Source organism: Dendrobates tinctorius, unplaced genomic scaffold (genome assembly GCF_039654945.1).
Source record: "Dendrobates tinctorius isolate UK_male_01 unplaced genomic scaffold, ASM3965494v1 ptg000254l, whole genome shotgun sequence".
Lineage (NCBI taxonomy): Eukaryota > Metazoa > Chordata > Amphibia > Anura > Dendrobatidae > Dendrobates > Dendrobates tinctorius.
Genome location: NW_027361921.1, coordinates 1,426,544 through 1,441,326, shown reverse-complemented (window position 1 = coordinate 1,441,326; position 14,783 = coordinate 1,426,544). Strand labels below are relative to the sequence as shown.

Here is a 14,783-nt window from a genome sequence, read left to right as displayed (position 1 = left end):
TAGTAAACAGAAAATCTTGATTTCGAATGTCAGCAGTGCTTTCCTTTCTTCATGTCAGTTTGGGGCTGTTAGCCGAAAAAGAGGACTTTCACTTTTGTTTGACATCAAACATGTCTTTCCCAAAGCACTAATAAAGTGTAATTGAGAGAAAAAAAACTTTCTGCTTTTGAAATGCTCTAAAAGGAATTAGATGAAATAAGTTTCTTTAGAGTATATAGGATGGCTTCAAGCATTACAAATTAAGACCAGTGGAATTTGAGTAAAAAAAAAAATTTTGCTTTTGAAATGCTCTAAAAGGAATCAGATGAAATAACTTTCTTTAGAGAATATAGGATGGGCTCAAGCTTTACAAATTAAAACCAGTGGAATTACACATTAGATGCTACAAATTTTCATAGCAGTTTTCAGAAAAAGCAGAATAATAAATATTCACCTATGGAACATGTGGTGCTATGGCTTAGTTGTAAACAGGAGATCCTGAGTTCAACTCTCAGCAGTACCTTGTTTTTGTCTTCTCAAGAATAAGCTTCCTATCTTAAAGCAGGTGTTTTACCTGTGTGCAAACTCAAATTTGCCATTGTTCCAGCCCTACTGATAGTGCAATTGTGAGATTAAGAATCTCATCTAAATGCTGAAAAGTAAGTAAGATTGCTTCAAGCTTGACAACTTAACCAACTTAACCAAGATGCTACATCTTCTCAAGAATAAGCTTCCTATCTTAAAGCAGGTGTGTTTTACCTGTGTGCAAACTCAAATTTGCCATTGTTCCAGCCCTACTGATAGTGCAATTGTGAGATTAAGAATCTCATCTAAATGCTGAAAAGGAAGTAAGATTGCTTCAAGCTTGACAACTTAACCAACTTAACCAAGATGCTACATCTTCTCAAGAATAAGCTTCCTATCTTAAAGCAGGTGTGTTTTACCTGTGTGCAAACTCAAATTTGCCATTGTTCCAGCCCTACTGATAGTGCAATTGTGAGATTAAGAATCTCATCTAAATGCTGAAAAGGAAGTAAGATTGCTTCAAGCTTGACAACTTAACCAATGGATTTTATTTTGAAATGCCTCCACTTTCCACACCTGACTCTCTAAGCAGTCTTTCCAATATATCACATCTTTTTGTGATGTAGACAAGTTGGTCAAAGAGCCTGTTTAGTAAACAGAAAATCTTGATATTCGAATGTCAGCAGTGCTTTCCTTTCTTCATGTCAGTTTGGGTCTGTTAGCCGAAAAAGAGGACTTTCACTTTTGTTTGACATCAAACATGTCTTTCCCAAAGCACTAATAAAGTGTAATTGAGAGAAAAAAAACTTTCTGCTTTTGAAATGCTCTAAAAGGAATTAGATGAAATAAGTTTCTTTAGAGTATATAGGATGGCTTCAAGCATTACAAATTAAGACCAGTGGAATTTGAGTAAAAAAAAAAATTTTGCTTTTGAAATGCTCTAAAAGGAATCAGATGAAATAACTTTCTTTAGAGAATATAGGATGGGCTCAAGCTTTACAAATTAAAACCAGTGGAATTACACATTAGATGCTACAAATTTTCATAGCAGTTTTCAGAAAAAGCAGAATAATAAATATTCACCTATGGAACATGTGGTGCTATGGCTTAGTTGGTTAAAGCGCCTGTCTTGTAAACAGGAGATCCTGAGTTCAACTCTCAGCAGTACCTTGGTTTTGTCTTCTCAAGAATAAGCTTCCTATCTTAAAGCAGGTGTTTTACCTGTGTGCAAACTCAAATTTGCCATTGTTCCAGCCCTACTGAGAGTGCAATTGTGAGATTAAGAATCTCATCTAAATGCTGAAAAGGAAGTAAGATTGCTTCAAGCTTGACAACTTAACCAATGGATTTTATTTTGAAATGCCTCCACTTTCCGCACCTGACTCTCTAAGCAGTCTTTCCAATATATCACATCTTTTTGTGATGTAGACAAGTTGGTCAAAGAGCCTGTTTAGTAAACAGAAAATCTTGATTTCGAATGTCAGCAGTGCTTTCCTTTCTTCATGTCAGTTTGGGGCTGTTAGCCGAAAAAGAGGACTTTCACTTTTGTTTGACATCAAACATGTCTTTCCCAAAGCACTAATAAAGTGTAATTGAGAGAAAAAAAACTTTCTGCTTTTGAAATGCTCTAAAAGGAATTAGATGAAATAAGTTTCTTTAGAGTATATAGGATGGCTTCAAGCATTACAAATTAAGACCAGTGGAATTTGAGTAAAAAAAAAAATTTTGCTTTTGAAATGCTCTAAAAGGAATCAGATGAAATAACTTTCTTTAGAGAATATAGGATGGGCTCAAGCTTTACAAATTAAAACCAGTGGAATTACACATTAGATGCTACAAATTTTCATAGCAGTTTTCAGAAAAAGCAGAATAATAAATATTCACCTATGGAACATGTGGTGCTATGGCTTAGTTGTAAACAGGAGATCCTGAGTTCAACTCTCAGCAGTACCTTGTTTTTGTCTTCTCAAGAATAAGCTTCCTATCTTAAAGCAGGTGTTTTACCTGTGTGCAAACTCAAATTTGCCATTGTTCCAGCCCTACTGATAGTGCAATTGTGAGATTAAGAATCTCATCTAAATGCTGAAAAGTAAGTAAGATTGCTTCAAGCTTGACAACTTAACCAACTTAACCAAGATGCTACATCTTCTCAAGAATAAGCTTCCTATCTTAAAGCAGGTGTGTTTTACCTGTGTGCAAACTCAAATTTGCCATTGTTCCAGCCCTACTGATAGTGCAATTGTGAGATTAAGAATCTCATCTAAATGCTGAAAAGGAAGTAAGATTGCTTCAAGCTTGACAACTTAACCAACTTAACCAAGATGCTACATCTTCTCAAGAATAAGCTTCCTATCTTAAAGCAGGTGTGTTTTACCTGTGTGCAAACTCAAATTTGCCATTGTTCCAGCCCTACTGATAGTGCAATTGTGAGATTAAGAATCTCATCTAAATGCTGAAAAGGAAGTAAGATTGCTTCAAGCTTGACAACTTAACCAATGGATTTTATTTTGAAATGCCTCCACTTTCCACACCTGACTCTCTAAGCAGTCTTTCCAATATATCACATCTTTTTGTGATGTAGACAAGTTGGTCAAAGAGCCTGTTTAGTAAACAGAAAATCTTGATATTCGAATGTCAGCAGTGCTTTCCTTTCTTCATGTCAGTTTGGGTCTGTTAGCCGAAAAAGAGGACTTTCACTTTTGTTTGACATCAAACATGTCTTTCCCAAAGCACTAATAAAGTGTAATTGAGAGAAAAAAAACTTTCTGCTTTTGAAATGCTCTAAAAGGAATTAGATGAAATAAGTTTCTTTAGAGTATATAGGATGGCTTCAAGCATTACAAATTAAGACCAGTGGAATTTGAGTAAAAAAAAAAATTTTGCTTTTGAAATGCTCTAAAAGGAATCAGATGAAATAACTTTCTTTAGAGAATATAGGATGGGCTCAAGCTTTACAAATTAAAACCAGTGGAATTACACATTAGATGCTACAAATTTTCATAGCAGTTTTCAGAAAAAGCAGAATAATAAATATTCACCTATGGAACATGTGGTGCTATGGCTTAGTTGGTTAAAGCGCCTGTCTTGTAAACAGGAGATCCTGAGTTCAACTCTCAGCAGTACCTTGTTTTTGTCTTCTCAAGAATAAGCTTCCTATCTTAAAGCAGGTGTTTTACCTGTGTGTAAACTCAAATTTGCCATTGTTCCAGCCCTACTGAGAGTGCAATTGTGAGATTAAGAATCTCATCTAAATGCTGAAAAGGAAGTAAGATTGCTTCAAGCTTGACAACTTAACCAATGGATTTTATTTTGAAATGCCTCCACTTTCCGCACCTGACTCTCTAAGCAGTCTTTCCAATATATCACATCTTTTTGTGATGTAGACAAGTTGGTCAAAGAGCCTGTTTAGTAAACAGAAAATCTTGATTTCGAATGTCAGCAGTGCTTTCCTTTCTTCATGTCAGTTTGGGGCTGTTAGCCGAAAAAGAGGACTTTCACTTTTGTTTGACATCAAACATGTCTTTCCCAAAGCACTAATAAAGTGTAATTGAGAGAAAAAAACTTTCTGCTTTTGAAATGCTCTAAAAGGAATTAAATGAAATAAGTTTCTTTAGAGAATATAGGATGGCTTCAAGCATTACAAATTAAAACAAGTGGAATTTGAGTAAAAAAAAAAATTTTGCTTTTGAAATGCTCTAAAAGGAATCAGATGAAATAACTTTCTTTAGAGAATATAGGATGGGCTCAAGAATTACAAATTAAAACCAGTGGAATTACACATTAGATGCTACAAATTTTCATAGCAGTTTTCAGAAAAAGCAGAATAATAAATATTCACCTATGGAACATGTGGTGCTGTGGCTTAGTTGGTTAAAGCGCCTGTCTTGTAAACCGGAGATCCTGAGTTCAACTCTCAGCAGTACCTTGTTTTTGTCTTCTCAAGAATAAGCTTCCTATCTTAAAGCAGGTGTTTTACCTGTGTGCAAACTCAAATTTGCCATTGTTCCAGCCCTACTGATAGTGCAATTGTGAGATTAAGAATCTCATCTAAATGCTGAAAAGGAAGTAAGATTGCTTCAAGCTTGACAACTTAACCAATGGATTTTATTTTGAAATGCCTCCACTTTCCGCACCTGACTCTCTAAGCAGTCTTTCCAATATATCACATCTTTTTGTGATGTAGACAAGTTGGTCAAAGAGCCTGTTTAGTAAACAGAAAATCTTGATTTCGAATGTCAGCAGTGCTTTCCTTTCTTCATGTCAGTTTGGGGCTGTTAGCCGAAAAAGAGGACTTTCACTTTTGTTTGACATCAAACATGTCTTTCCCAAAGCACTAATAAAGTGTAATTGAGAGAAAAAAAACTTTCTGCTTTTGAAATGCTCTAAAAGGAATTAGATGAAATAAGTTTCTTTAGAGTATATAGGATGGCTTCAAGCATTACAAATTAAGACCAGTGGAATTTGAGTAAAAAAAAAAATTTTGCTTTTGAAATGCTCTAAAAGGAATCAGATGAAATAACTTTCTTTAGAGAATATAGGATGGGCTCAAGCTTTACAAATTAAAACCAGTGGAATTACACATTAGATGCTACAAATTTTCATAGCAGTTTTCAGAAAAAGCAGAATAATAAATATTCACCTATGGAACATGTGGTGCTATGGCTTAGTTTGTTAAAGCGCCTGTCTTGTAAACAGGAGATCCTGAGTTCAACTCTCAGCAGTACCTTGTTTTTGTCTTCTCAAGAATAAGCTTCCTATCTTAAAGCAGGTGTTTTACCTGTGTGCAAACTCAAATTTGCCATTGTTCCAGCCCTACTGATAGTGCAATTGTGAGATTAAGAATCTCATCTAAATGCTGAAAAGGAAGTAAGATTGCTTCAAGCTTGACAACTTAACCAACTTAACCAAGATGCTACATCTTCTCAAGAATAAGCTTCCTATCTTAAAGCAGGTGTGTTTTACCTGTGTGCAAACTCAAATTTGCCATTGTTCCAGCCCTACTGATAGTGCAATTGTGAGATTAAGAATCTCATCTAAATGCTGAAAAGGAAGTAAGATTGCTTCAAGCTTGACAACTTAACCAACTTAACCAAGATGCTACATCTTCTCAAGAATAAGCTTCCTATCTTAAAGCAGGTGTGTTTTACCTGTGTGCAAACTCAAATTTGCCATTGTTCCAGCCCTACTGATAGTGCAATTGTGAGATTAAGAATCTCATCTAAATGCTGAAAAGGAAGTAAGATTGCTTCAAGCTTGACAACTTAACCAATGGATTTTATTTTGAAATGCCTCCACTTTCCACACCTGACTCTCTAAGCAGTCTTTCCAATATATCACATCTTTTTGTGATGTAGACAAGTTGGTCAAAGAGCCTGTTTAGTAAACAGAAAATCTTGATATTCGAATGTCAGCAGTGCTTTCCTTTCTTCATGTCAGTTTGGGTCTGTTAGCCGAAAAAGAGGACTTTCACTTTTGTTTGACATCAAACATGTCTTTCCCAAAGCACTAATAAAGTGTAATTGAGAGAAAAAAAACTTTCTGCTTTTGAAATGCTCTAAAATGAATTAGATGAAATAAGTTTCTTTAGAGTATATAGGATGGCTTCAAGCATTACAAATTAAGACCAGTGGAATTTGAGTAAAAAAAAAAATTTTGCTTTTGAAATGCTCTAAAAGGAATCAGATGAAATAACTTTCTTTAGAGAATATAGGATGGGCTCAAGCTTTACAAATTAAAACCAGTGGAATTACACATTAGATGCTACAAATTTTCATAGCAGTTTTCAGAAAAAGCAGAATAATAAATATTCACCTATGGAACATGTGGTGCTATGGCTTAGTTGGTTAAAGCGCCTGTCTTGTAAACAGGAGATCCTGAGTTCAACTCTCAGCAGTACCTTGTTTTTGTCTTCTCAAGAATAAGCTTCCTATCTTAAAGCAGGTGTTTTACCTGTGTGCAAACTCAAATTTGCCATTGTTCCAGCCCTACTGATAGTGCAATTGTGAGATTAAGAATCTCATCTAAATGCTGAAAAGGAAGTAAGATTGCTTCAAGCTTGACAACTTAACCAACTTAACCAAGATGCTACATCTTCTCAAGAATAAGCTTCCTATCTTAAAGCAGGTGTGTTTTACCTGTGTGCAAACTCAAATTTGCCATTGTTCCAGCCCTACTGATAGTGCAATTGTGAGATTAAGAATCTCATCTAAATGCTGAAAAGGAAGTAAGATTGCTTCAAGCTTGACAACTTAACCAACTTAACCAAGATGCTACATCTTCTCAAGAATAAGCTTCCTATCTTAAAGCAGGTGTGTTTTACCTGTGTGCAAACTCAAATTTGCCATTGTTCCAGCCCTACTGATAGTGCAATTGTGAGATTAAGAATCTCATCTAAATGCTGAAAAGGAAGTAAGATTGCTTCAAGCTTGACAACTTAACCAATGGATTTTATTTTGAAATGCCTCCACTTTCCACACCTGACTCTCTAAGCAGTCTTTCCAATATATCACATCTTTTTGTGATGTAGACAAGTTGGTCAAAGAGCCTGTTTAGTAAACAGAAAATCTTGATATTCGAATGTCAGCAGTGCTTTCCTTTCTTCATGTCAGTTTGGGTCTGTTAGCCGAAAAAGAGGACTTTCACTTTTGTTTGACATCAAACATGTCTTTCCCAAAGCACTAATAAAGTGTAATTGAGAGAAAAAAAACTTTCTGCTTTTGAAATGCTCTAAAATGAATTAGATGAAATAAGTTTCTTTAGAGTATATAGGATGGCTTCAAGCATTACAAATTAAGACCAGTGGAATTTGAGTAAAAAAAAAATTTTTGCTTTTGAAATGCTCTAAAAGGAATCAGATGAAATAACTTTCTTTAGAGAATATAGGATGGGCTCAAGCTTTACAAATTAAAACCAGTGGAATTACACATTAGATGCTACAAATTTTCATAGCAGTTTTCAGAAAAAGCAGAATAATAAATATTCACCTATGGAACATGTGGTGCTATGGCTTAGTTGGTTAAAGCGCCTGTCTTGTAAACAGGAGATCCTGAGTTCAACTCTCAGCAGTACCTTGTTTTTGTCTTCTCAAGAATAAGCTTCCTATCTTAAAGCAGGTGTTTTACCTGTGTGCAAACTCAAATTTGCCATTGTTCCAGCCCTACTGATAGTGCAATTGTGAGATTAAGAATCTCATCTAAATGCTGAAAAGGAAGTAAGATTGCTTCAAGCTTGACAACTTAACCAACTTAACCAAGATGCTACATCTTCTCAAGAATAAGCTTCCTATCTTAAAGCAGGTGTGTTTTACCTGTGTGCAAACTCAAATTTGCCATTGTTCCAGCCCTACTGATAGTGCAATTGTGAGATTAAGAATCTCATCTAAATGCTGAAAAGGAAGTAAGATTGCTTCAAGCTTGACAACTTAACCAACATTTTATTTTGAAATGCCTCCACTTTCCACACCTGACTCTCTAAGCAGTCTTTCCAATATATCACATCTTTTTGTGATGTAGACAAGTTGGTCAAAGAGCCTGTTTAGTAAACAGAAAATCTTGATATTCGAATGTCAGCAGTGCTTTCCTTTCTTCATGTCAGTTTGGGTCTGTTAGCCGAAAAAGAGGACTTTCACTTTTGTTTGACATCAAACATGTCTTTCCCAAAGCACTAATAAAGTGTAATCGAGAGAAAAAAAACTTTCTGCATTTGAAATGCTCTAAAAGGAATTAGATGAAATAAGTTTCTTTAGAGAATATAGGATGGCTTCAAGCATTACATATTAAAACCAGTGGAATTTGAGTAAAAAAAAAAATTTTGCTTTTGAAATGCTCTAAAAGGAATCAGAAGAAATAACTTTCTTTAGAGAATATAGGATGGGCTCAAGCTTTACAAATTAAAACCAGTGGAATTACACATTAGATGCTACAAATTTTCATAGCAGTTTTCGGAAAAAGCAGAATAATAAATATTCACCTATGGAACATGTGGTGCTGTGGCTTAGTTGGTTAAAGCGCCTGTCTTGTAAACAGGAGATCCTGAGTTCAACTCTCAGCAGTACCTTGTTTTTGTCTTCTCAAGAATAAGCTTCCTATCTTAAAGCAGTTGTTTTACCTGTGTGCAAACTCAAATTTGCCATTGTTCCAGCCCTACTGATAGTGCAATTGTGAGATTAAGAATCTCATCTAAATGCTGAAAAGGAAGTAAGATTGCTTCAAGCTTGACAACTTAACCAATGGATTTTATTTTGAAATGCCTCCACTTTCCGCACCTGACTCTCTAAGCAGTCTTTCCAATATATCACATCTTTTTGTGATGTAGACAAGTTGGTCAAAGAGCCTGTTTAGTAAACAGAAAATCTTGATTTCGAATGTCAGCAGTGCTTTCCTTTCTTCATGTCAGTTTGGGGCTGTTAGCCGAAAAAGAGGACTTTCACTTTTGTTTGACATCAAACATGTCTTTCCCAAAGCACTAATAAAGTGTAATTGAGAGAAAAAAAACTTTCTGCTTTTGAAATGCTCTAAAAGGAATTAGATGAAATAAGTTTCTTTAGAGAATATAGGATGGCTTCAAGCATTACAAATTAAAACCAGTGGAATTTGAGTAAAAAAAAAATTTTGCTTTTGAAATGCTCTAAAAGGAATCAGAAGAAATAACTTTCTTTAGAGAATATAGGATGGGCTCAAGCTTTACAAATTAAAACCAGTGGAATTACACATTAGATGCTACAAATTTTCATAGCAGTTTTTGGAAAAAGCAGAATAATAAATATTCACCTATGGAACATGTGGTGCTGTGGCTTAGTTGTTTAAAGCGCCTGTCTTGTAAACAGGAGATCCTGAGTTCAACTCTCAGCAGTACCTTGTTTTTGTCTTCTCAAGAATAAGCTTCCTATCTTAAAGCAGGTGTTTTACCTGTGTGCAAACTCAAATTTGCCATTGTTCCAGCCCTACTGATAGTGCAATTGTGAGATTAAGAATCTCATCTAAATGCTGAAAAGGAAGTAAGATTGCTTCAAACTTGACAACTTAACCAACTTAACCAAGATGCTACATCTTCTCAAGAATAAGCTTCCTATCTTAAAGCAGGTGTGTTTTACCTGTGTGCAAACTCAAATTTGCCATTGTTCCAGCCCTACTGATAGTGCAATTGTGATATTAAGAATCTCATCTAAATGCTGAAAAGGAAGTAAGATTGCTTCAAGCTTGACAACTTAACCAATGGATTTTATTTTGAAATGCCTCCACTTTCCGCACCTGACTCTCTAAGCAGTCTTTCCAATATATCACATCTTTTTGTGATGTAGACAAGTTGGTCAAAGAGCCTGTTTAGTAAACAGAAAATCTTGATTTCGAATGTCAGCAGTGCTTTCCTTTCTTCATGTCAGTTTGGGGCTGTTAGCCGAAAAAGAGGACTTTCACTTTTGTTTGACATCAAACATGTCTTTCCCAAAGCACTAATAAAGTGTAATTGAGAGAAAAAAAACTTTCTGCTTTTGAAATGCTCTAAAAGGAATTAGATGAAATAAGTTTCTTTAGAGAATATAGGATGGCTTCAAGCATTACAAATTAAAACCAGTGGAATTTGAGTAAAAAAAAAAATTTTGCTTTTGAAATGCTCTAAAAGGAATCAGAAGAAATAACTTTCTTTAGAGAATATAGGATGGGCTCAAGCTTTACAAATTAAAACCAGTGGAATTACACATTAGATGCTACAAATTTTCATAGCAGTTTTCGGAAAAAGCAGAATAATAAATATTCACCTATGGAACATGTGGTGCTGTGGCTTAGTTGGTTAAAGCGCCTGTCTTGTAAACAGGAGATCCTGAGTTCAACTCTCAGCAGTACCTTGTTTTTGTCTTCTCAAGAATAAGCTTCCTATCTTAAAGCAGTTGTTTTACCTGTGTGCAAACTCAAATTTGCCATTGTTCCAGCCCTACTGAGAGTGCAATTGTGAGATTAAGAATCTCATCTAAATGCTGAAAAGGAAGTAAGATTGCTTCAAGCTTGACAACTTAACCAATGGATTTTATTTTGAAATGCCTCCACTTTCCGCACCTGACTCTCTAAGCAGTCTTTCCAATATATCACATCTTTTTGTGATGTAGACAAGTTGGTCAAAGAGCCTGTTTAGTAAACAGAAAATCTTGATATTCGAATGTCAGCAGTGCTTTCCTTTCTTCATGTCAGTTTGGGTCTGTTAGCCGAAAAAGAGGACTTTCACTTTTGTTTGACATCAAACATGTCTTTCCCAAAGCACTAATAAAGTGTAATTGAGAGAAAAAAAACTTTCTGCATTTGAAATGCTCTAAAAGGAATTAGATGAAATAAATTTCTTTAGAGAATATAGGATGGCTTCAAGCATTACATATTAAAACCAGTGGAATTTGAGTAAAAAAAAAAATTTTGCTTTTGAAATGCTCTAAAAGGAATCAGAAGAAATAACTTTCTTTAGAGAATATAGGATGGGCTCAAGCTTTACAAATTAAAACCAGTGGAATTACACATTAGATGCTACAAATTTTCATAGCAGTTTTCGGAAAAAGCAGAATAATAAATATTCACCTATGGAACATGTGGTGCTGTGGCTTAGTTGGTTAAAGCGCCTGTCTTGTAAACAGGAGATCCTGAGTTCAACTCTCAGCAGTACCTTGTTTTTGTCTTCTCAAGAATAAGCTTCCTATCTTAAAGCAGTTGTTTTACCTGTGTGCAAACTCAAATTTGCCATTGTTCCAGCCCTACTGATAGTGCAATTGTGAGATTAAGAATCTCATCTAAATGCTGAAAAGGAAGTAAGATTGCTTCAAGCTTGACAACTTAACCAATGGATTTTATTTTGAAATGCCTCCACTTTCCGCACCTGACTCTCTAAGCAGTCTTTCCAATATATCACATCTTTTTGTGATGTAGACAAGTTGGTCAAAGAGCCTGTTTAGTAAACAGAAAATCTTGATTTCGAATGTCAGCAGTGCTTTCCTTTCTTCATGTCAGTTTGGGGCTGTTAGCCGAAAAAGAGGACTTTCACTTTTGTTTGACATCAAACATGTCTTTCCCAAAGCACTAATAAAGTGTAATTGAGAGAAAAAAAACTTTCTGCTTTTGAAATGCTCTAAAAGGAATTAGATGAAATAAGTTTCTTTAGAGAATATAGGATGGCTTCAAGCATTACAAATTAAAACCAGTGGAATTTGAGTAAAAAAAAAAATTTTGCTTTTGAAATGCTCTAAAAGGAATCAGAAGAAATAACTTTCTTTAGAGAATATAGGATGGGCTCAAGCTTTACAAATTAAAACCAGTGGAATTACACATTAGATGCTACAAATTTTCATAGCAGTTTTCGGAAAAAGCAGAATAATAAATATTCACCTATGGAACATGTGGTGCTGTGGCTTAGTTGGTTAAAGCGCCTGTCTTGTAAACAGGAGATCCTGAGTTCAACTCTCAGCAGTACCTTGTTTTTGTCTTCTCAAGAATAAGCTTCCTATCTTAAAGCAGTTGTTTTACCTGTGTGCAAACTCAAATTTGCCATTGTTCCAGCCCTACTGAGAGTGCAATTGTGAGATTAAGAATCTCATCTAAATGCTGAAAAGGAAGTAAGATTGCTTCAAGCTTGACAACTTAACCAATGGATTTTATTTTGAAATTCCTCCACTTTCCGCACCTGACTCTCTAAGCAGTCTTTCCAATATATCACATCTTTTTGTGATGTAGACAAGTTGGTCAAAGAGCCTGTTTAGTAAACAGAAAATCTTGATTTCGAATGTCAGCAGTGCTTTCCTTTCTTCATGTCAGTTTGGGGCTGTTAGCCGAAAAAGAGGACTTTCACTTTTGTTTGACATCAAACATGTCTTTCCCAAAGCACTAATAAAGTGTAATTGAGAGAAAAAAACTTTCTGCTTTTGAAATGCTCTAAAAGGAATTAGATGAAATAAGTTTCTTTAGAGAATATAGGATGGCTTCAAGCATTACAAATTAAAACAAGTGGAATTTGAGTAAAAAAAAAATTTTGCTTTTGAAATGCTCTAACAGGAATCAGATGAAATAACTTTCTTTAGAGAATATAGGATGGGCTCAAGAATTACAAATTAAAACCAGTGGAACCAGGTTAAAGCGCCTGTCTTGTAAACAGGAGACCCTGAGTTCAACTCTCAGCAGTACCTTGTTTTTGTCTTCTCAAGAATAAGCTTCCTATCTTAAAGCAGGTGTGTTTTACCTGTGTGCAAACTCAAATTTGCCATTGTTCCAGCCCTACTGATAGTGCAATTGTGAGATTAAGAATCTCATCTAAATGCTGAAAAGGAAGTAAGATTGCTTCAAGCTTGACAACTTAACCAACTTAACCAAGATGCTACATCTTCTCAAGAATAAGCTTCCTATCTTAAAGCAGGTGTGTTTTACCTGTGTGCAAACTCAAATTTGCCATTGTTCCAGCCCTACTGATAGTGCAATTGTGAGATTAAGAATCTCATCTAAATGCTGAAAAGGAAGTAAGATTGCTTCAAGCTTGACAACTTAACCAACTTAACCAAGATGCTACATCTTCTCAAGAATAAGCTTCCTATCTTAAAGCAGGTGTGTTTTACCTGTGTGCAAACTCAAATTTGCCATTGTTCCAGCCCTACTGATAGTGCAATTGTGAGATTAAGAATCTCATCTAAATGCTGAAAAGGAAGTAAGATTGCTTCAAGCTTGACAACTTAACCAATGGATTTTATTTTGAAATGCCTCCACTTTCCGCACCTGACTCTCTAAGCAGTCTTTCCAATATATCACATCTTTTTGTGATGTAGACAAGTTGGTCAAAGAGCCTGTTTAGTAAACAGAAAATCTTGATTTCGAATGTCAGCAGTGCTTTCCTTTCTTCATGTCAGTTTGGGGCTGTTAGCCGAAAAAGAGGACTTTCACTTTTGTTTGACATCAAACATGTCTTTCCCAAAGCACTAATAAAGTGTAATTGAGAGAAAAAAAACTTTCTGCTTTTGAAATGCTCTAAAAGGAATTAGATGAAATAAGTTTCTTTAGAGAATATAGGATGGCTTCAAGCATTACAAATTAAAACCAGTGGAATTTGAGTAAAAAAAAAAATGTTGCTTTTGAAATGCTCTAAAAGGAATCAGAAGAAATAACTTTCTTTAGAGAATATAGGATGGGCTCAAGCTTTACAAATTAAAACCAGTGGAATTACACATTAGATGCTACAAATTTTCATAGCAGTTTTCGGAAAAAGCAGAATAATAAATATTCACCTATGGAACATGTGGTGCTGTGGCTTAGTTGGTTAAAGCGCCTGTCTTGTAAACAGGAGATCCTGAGTTCAACTCTCAGCAGTACCTTGTTTTTGTCTTCTCAAGAATAAGCTTCCTATCTTAAAGCAGTTGTTTTACCTGTGTGCAAACTCAAATTTGCCATTGTTCCAGCCCTACTGAGAGTGCAATTGTGAGATTAAGAATCTCATCTAAATGCTGAAAAGGAAGTAAGATTGCTTCAAGCTTGACAACTTAACCAATGGATTTTATTTTGAAATTCCTCCACTTTCCGCACCTGACTCTCTAAGCAGTCTTTCCAATATATCACATCTTTTTGTGATGTAGACAAGTTGGTCAAAGAGCCTGTTTAGTAAACAGAAAATCTTGATTTCGAATGTCAGCAGTGCTTTCCTTTCTTCATGTCAGTTTGGGGCTGTTAGCCGAAAAAGAGGACTTTCACTTTTGTTTGACATCAAACATGTCTTTCCCAAAGCACTAATAAAGTGTAATTGAGAGAAAAAAACTTTCTGCTTTTGAAATGCTCTAAAAGGAATTAGATGAAATAAGTTTCTTTAGAGAATATAGGATGGCTTCAAGCATTACAAATTAAAACAAGTGGAATTTGAGTAAAAAAAAAATTTTGCTTTTGAAATGCTCTAACAGGAATCAGATGAAATAACTTTCTTTAGAGAATATAGGATGGGCTCAAGAATTACAAATTAAAACCAGTGGAACCAGGTTAAAGCGCCTGTCTTGTAAACAGGAGACCCTGAGTTCAACTCTCAGCAGTACCTTGTTTTTGTCTTCTCAAGAATAAGCTTCCTATCTTAAAGCAGGTGTGTTTTACCTGTGTGCAAACTCAAATTTGCCATTGTTCCAGCCCTACTGATAGTGCAATTGTGAGATTAAGAATCTCATCTAAATGCTGAAAAGGAAGTAAGATTGCTTCAAGCTTGACAACTTAACCAACTTAACCAAGATGCTACATCTTCTCAAGAATAAGCTTCCTATCTTAAAGCAGGTGTGTTTTACCTGTGTGCAA

General features: G+C 35.2%; 5 non-coding genes across 5 annotated transcripts; all 5 read left to right on the top strand.

Annotated features, from left to right (window-relative positions):
- Window positions 1-8,485: 8,485 nt before the first annotated feature.
- Window positions 8,486-8,559, top strand: TRNAT-UGU (transfer RNA threonine (anticodon UGU)). The gene has a single exon. It is a non-coding gene; the product is annotated as a tRNA-Thr (tRNA).
- Window positions 8,560-10,271: 1,712 nt separating this feature from the next.
- Window positions 10,272-10,345, top strand: TRNAT-UGU (transfer RNA threonine (anticodon UGU)). The gene has a single exon. It is a non-coding gene; the product is annotated as a tRNA-Thr (tRNA).
- Window positions 10,346-11,073: 728 nt separating this feature from the next.
- On the top strand, window positions 11,074-11,147 carry TRNAT-UGU (transfer RNA threonine (anticodon UGU)). Its single transcript has one exon. It is a non-coding gene; the product is annotated as a tRNA-Thr (tRNA).
- A 727-nt stretch (window positions 11,148-11,874) lies between these two features.
- TRNAT-UGU (transfer RNA threonine (anticodon UGU)) lies at window positions 11,875-11,948 on the top strand. Its single transcript has one exon. It is a non-coding gene; the product is annotated as a tRNA-Thr (tRNA).
- Window positions 11,949-13,754: 1,806 nt separating this feature from the next.
- TRNAT-UGU (transfer RNA threonine (anticodon UGU)) lies at window positions 13,755-13,828 on the top strand. Its single transcript has one exon. It is a non-coding gene; the product is annotated as a tRNA-Thr (tRNA).
- The last annotated feature ends 955 nt before the right edge of the window (window positions 13,829-14,783 follow it).